Source organism: Periplaneta americana, chromosome 12 (genome assembly GCF_040183065.1).
Source record: "Periplaneta americana isolate PAMFEO1 chromosome 12, P.americana_PAMFEO1_priV1, whole genome shotgun sequence".
In the NCBI taxonomy this organism is placed as follows: Eukaryota; Metazoa; Arthropoda; class Insecta; order Blattodea; family Blattidae; genus Periplaneta; species Periplaneta americana.
In genome coordinates this window covers 19,888,529-19,894,528 of record NC_091128.1, presented here as the reverse complement: position 1 = coordinate 19,894,528, position 6,000 = coordinate 19,888,529, and the positions used below count along the sequence as shown (strand labels likewise).

The window sequence follows — 6,000 nt, the reverse complement described above, 5'->3', positions numbered from 1 at the left end:
TTTTTCTTTTTGAGTAATTACTTCGAAACCTCTTTACTTGCTTCAAGTAAAATTCCCGTGGTTTCCCTAATGGTTTGAGGTTTTCTCCTAATTTATTTACGTCATCTGCATAGGCAAGCAGCTGATTTTTTAAAATTTAGAAGGATATTTTACGACGCTTTATCAACATCTTAGGTTATTTAGCGTCTGAATGAGATGAAGGTGATAATGCCGGTGAAATGAATCCGAGGTCCAGCACCAAAAATTACCCAGCATTTGCTCATATTGGGTTGAGGGAAAACCCCGGAAAAACCGGAACCAGGTAACTTGCTCCGATCGGGAATCGAAATCGGGTCACCTGGTTTCGCGGCCAGACGCGCTAACCGTTACTCCACAGGTGTGGACGCAAGCAGCTGCTATAACCCGTTAAATTTAAAACCTTTTCTATTATCCTGGACTTCCCTAATTGCATAGGCTAGAGCAAAGTTAAAATGTAAAGGTGGTAGTGCATCTCCTTCCTTCAGCCCGTAGTGAATTGGAAAAGAATCGGACAGAAACTAGCCTATACGGACTCTGTTGTATGTTTCACTGAGACACATTTTAATTAATGAAACTGGTTCGGCTTGGAAATGCCGACAAATATCAACGTCTTGCAAGATGACTCTATATAAAGAGTATTTTATCTAGTTACAAAAGAACGGTTGTTTGCCACTAAGCTCAGGGAATCTACCATGGAAACGCTTGCTACTGAAGTTAGTACATATTATGTTACAAGTTCGGGAATAGGATAGGACAAAATATAAGGATCACTTGGAACTGTGCACTAATAAATAAAAAATCTGTAACCACAATTTTATGATTTTATTAGCGTTACATAAAATACACGTAGAAAATAACAGTATTGCAACTAGGTAATTATTCATTTTAATTTCATCTGAAATGTACACAGATCACTACGGGTTATCACCAGTTTGGTGGCAGGTTGACGGCTATATGGGGCTACTGCTACTTTTACAAGTACTAAATACAGAGTAGTGTAAATTAGTGTAAATTTTCTCCCAGTTACAAAAGTGATTCAAGACGTATCAACAAATTTTAGGTACTCACTCTTTCCAACACAGATAAACAAAGCCCAGTGAAACAAACGCAACATATTTTTATTCGGTTATTTAATGACGCTGTATAAAATACTATGCTACTTAATACCGATAGAATTGGTGATAGCAATATGGTATATGTCAAGATGAAGCTGATGATTCGCCATGCAATTGCCTCTTATTCGTCTTACAGTTGAGATAGATTAAAAAATTCAACCAGGTAACCACCCCAAGCTATAATCGAACCCAGCTTCAGATTAACAGATAAACACGCGCGCCTGCCAATTGAGCTAAGCCGGTAGATGCCAACGCCACATATGCCCTAGATGAAATAGTGAAAATGTTAGATAAATAACTCCGTAAGTGGCCTTTAGAAAATAGCCTAAAATCATAACCATTTTCGTTAAATGTTGCACAGATGAGATACAAGACGTTATGATCACTTGTGATGCCCATTCTTCTGCCAACTAATAAGACTTTCCATTCGATAATACAATATACTGTACTGAGTTATTTTTTTCTCTTGATTGCCTTGTAGTCTCTCCTGACCACATTAGCGTGTTACTTCCAGTATCTGAAGAGAGTTATATTGGTATTAATTCAAGTTTTCTAAGTATAATTATTCTGTCTTTTATTTAAATTCCACCACATACTGCGTTAGTTTCAGTAGGCTGCTGTCACCTGGAATGAAATTTGTGAAAATGTATCCGTACTTTATCGATTATCTTTTTAACCTTCTTTTTTTTTCAATATTATAATAAAAGAAAGCTAATATGCTTACCCCTCTCAGTATAAGAACGTTCAAATTTCATGTCTAGTCACTTTATAAGAATTTTGATCATCATTTCTTTTTTGTTCCATTGATCTGTGTGAAATAAATATGTAAATTAATACAATGACTCATAAATACAAATATAGTTGCCACAACGCTCGTCTAGTCGAGAGCATGTGACTTTGAAGCATTTATTTTAGATAGGTATTTGCAGTTGAGGCATCCAGTGAGAGAGTGATCTATGCCAGAGTTGAGTGGAACAGAGATATCTAGAGTTTTGTATTTATTTCAATAACTTTAAAAAATTTCAAGTTAGCATACATTGTTTTATTTTCCATCTTGAAGTTGACATTTTAAAGTATCTACAAAAATTAATTTCAGTGTTCCATTTCAATATTTCTCCACTGCCTTAGGCCCCTTTCTCCTATAATGAAAGAGAACAATGTAACGTTACAATATGCTTAAAATATAAGAAGTCGCATGTCGTTAACTTTTGCTTTACTATATTCTAGTTCTTACACAACCACATGTCAGATCAAGAATCAGTCTGTCTGTCCGTCTGCCTTCCTTCTTGCCTCTCTAGCTCAATATCTAACTCGTATCTGTTTTCATCATTACTGTCACTATGAAGATTTTGTATCTTATGATTAAAATATTTTGATCTACACTTCAATATGGAACTCATGCTGAAACAAACATAGAAATCTATCATTTATTCTCAGTACCTTTAGTTGTCTGGATCGTCCTCGACTTCCTCGGCTGCAGTCAAATTATCTGGCTGGAGGGCGTAATACACCGCGTGGTGATTCTGTGGTATATAAGGTAGGAGAGACATCAGATCCTTGTGTTTTTAGCACTTATTTTTCTTCCAGCAGGATACAAACACTCCATATTTGATGGAAGGAATATTTTTCGCAGTGTTTCTTGGGATGGCATTGCCAGATTTTTACCTTTATTAGGTCTTCCAGCTGGTTTGTAGAAAACTTGCACTTCCTCCCATGGGCAGATATCGGAATATTTTGTTTTGTACTGCAGGATACCAGGTTTAGTAGCTTGTATCCTGAGAATTGCAATTTTTCGCAGTGGCATTTTTCTACCCAACGCGTTTTTCTGGTTCCTCACAATAAGTGATGCTGCATTATGGAAATTTTTTAAATCTTCAGTTCCCATTCTTAAAACCTGGAAAGGATTTTTCAATCTCGAATTTTCTACGAGACGAAACCAATCATCTGGTGTAAATACATAATCCGTTTTTCTGATTTTCTTTTCAATTACACCAAAATCACGGTCGGAAGGCAAAAATGTGTGTCCAGGAACTAGATAATAATGTTCTATGCAATCAAACATTCCCATCATAACAAGAGCATAATACATGAAATAAAGAATATTATTTTTGTTCTGTGCAGAACAGCTGTCAGAAAAAAATCGCAATTTGCGCTTCCTTAACGTATTTTCAGGCACACTTAAAATCTTAAATAGGCATGATGCAATCTCAGAATCACTTCGAGATGCAATATTTTCGGGCCACATACACATGAAGGCAGTTTTTTTGTTGCAAACATGAACACCTAAGTTATACACCCAGAGTTGTCTTAAATAGAACACTAAACCTGTTGGTATTTTAGGTGTTGGCAGAGCTTTCTGAAGATCATAAGTTATCAGACAATAATCACAATTTTCCTCTAGGCATTCAGATCGAAAGAAGACTGTATGCTACTGTTGCCTGTGTTTGATGTAGTCGTATGTCTAAGGGGATAATATCCTCCTCTTTTGCCAACCATGCGTCACACACTTTGCACGTATCTGTGTGAGGCATTTTGAAACCTATATTGAACCGTGTATTAAATATGGTTCTGTAAATGTCGTAACTCACACTATTCAGATTTAGAGCCTCTCTCTCTTCCTTGTAAAGCCTATACATCTCAGCAACAGATTTAACAGCCTTAATATACTTTTTCTGTAATTTATTTCTGCAATAATGACTTACATACAGAGGAAATTTCGTAATATGCTCGATCACTGATTTTTCATCGCTATCACTAGTTTTATGTTTATAATTCCGATGCTTACCTCTGCGATCAACAGGGGGTGAAACTTTTGAAGTGTTACAACCTTCCTCCTCATCTTCTGAATCGTTTCCATTAGATTGGCTTATATTTACCTTCCTATCTCCTCTAGCAGTGGAAAGGCGTCTTTTCGAAATTCCGAAAACATCACAAAACCCCTTGCTGCATACCCTATTCAACTGCCCATGAAAGACACGGTATATGAACGACACGTGACGTCTACTAGAGTTTTCGTTCTTCCTTTTCTTCAAGTAAATGCCACTACACTCTTGTCGACTTATCAGTCCAAATAAAAAAAGCATTTTGCGCATTATAATCCCCAATTTTATAAAATTGACAGAATATTTCATCCCTCTCATTTTCTGTGAGCACGTGAGATTTACACCAATTCACATTAGCTGCCTCTGTTCTGCCGCTGCAATTACACCCAACACCTTCCTGCTTTGCTGGAACAATCTTACGTGTTTTGTCACTAACGTATTCTAATCCTAAATTCCTACACACCTTAGCCCGTTTTCTTTTCCATTTTTCATCATTTCTCACTCGTTTTCTCGATTTCTCACAGCTGCTCGCTTCTAACTCTCCTTCACCGTCCGCCATGATATCAACAACTATCACGTCACCAGTAACAAACGTGGCTATTGGCCTGTCTGAACAGTCGAACAGAAACAGACGCGGCAATTGGCTATTCCGTGCAGACGACAGGTTCCGCAAATCTTTTTCCGCCTGGCATAGATCACTCTCTCGCCGTAGAAATGCGACTGAAGTAAATTACGAAAATTAACTTTGCAAAATAAACTGGGAAGGATGTCACAGAAGTTAATAATATTATGTATACAAAGAGAACACTTTGTGTACTTCATGAAAGTACCAATAACACAAAATTGAAAATTTTCGGCATAGATCACTCTCTCACTGGATGCCTCAGTTCTTTTAGGTCCAGTTAAGATGTCCTACGTCTTTCTGCTTACATACAGTACACACGTACATACTAAAATGAAGTTCATAACACTAAGCAAATCATTGTTCTCCAAACTCCTCTCATAACGAAGTAGTACAATCAATATTGAGATTTATATTGTACAATGAATGAATGAATGAATGAATGAATGAATGAATGAATGAATGCTAGCCATGATATCTCATATTGGGCACAGGCCTCCTGTGATGGGTTTAGAACCCCCTCGACAGGGATAGCTCAAGTGTATTCGCTTGGTGAGCCAATCCAGGCGAGCTATATTGTACAAAATAAGTAAATTATGAATTACTACAAAAAAAAACATATTCAAGTAAATTCAATTTCTTCCATTACCCACATTGAAATATTTTGTATGCCTATTTAGTTTGTTTTGTGTCCTGCTTTAACAAGTACTGGTATACTCCAACTGTAAAATTTCAGTCAATGTACATTACAAGTTGCTTCAAATTAAACATTATTATCTATTTAATATAAGAAGTACCAGAAAATTGAAACCAGAAAATTACAGATTTTGTAATGTGTGGGTCAGCGGACCTTTACAATCACACATACAGCAACACTGAATCATCTATGTTACTCTATTCCATCGTTACTAATGGTTTTTTAATATTGATATTAAAAATCAATTATCAGAGAAAATAATTCCTTCTTGTCTTCCTTTTACTAGAAACAGTTGTCAGTCAAAACGTTTTCATCATTATTGACTTTCACTGTTGAGTACTAGCAAAAGTTGTTATCGAACATTTTTTTCCATTGTCCCTAATGAACATTAACCACTATACATAATAAAACAATCATAGACTGAAATATATCACTCCTATGTGATTGCAAAACCCTTAGTTCTATACAATTTATTAAATATAAGCATACCTTCATTGAATGACTATTTTTTTTTTTTTTTTTTTAGTTTTCAAGCCAGCGATCCGTATTAATATTCGGACGACTTTAATTCCAAATACAATTCTGATGGGTAAACACATTTTAGTGCATATTAAACTTGTATTCTTCATTTACTGTACAGAATTAAAAATAATTCTAGATATGAGTTCCGAGAGAGATTAAAATTCAATGCAACGTTAATTGAAGTGGATTCAAATATGAACTAAA

At 35.8% G+C, this 6,000-nt stretch overlaps 1 protein-coding gene across 1 annotated transcript in view; it reads right to left on the bottom strand.

Moving 5' to 3' along the window:
* Positions 1-825: 825 nt before the first annotated feature.
* The window catches only part of LOC138710214 (beta-1,4-glucuronyltransferase 1-like), a 622,862-nt gene continuing 617,687 nt past the window's right edge, over positions 826-6,000 (bottom strand). Inside the window, exon 5 of the transcript XR_011335176.1 lies at positions 826-1,941. The gene's annotated coding sequence lies outside the window, so the exon portion shown is untranslated. The remainder of the gene's footprint in view (positions 1,942-6,000) is intronic.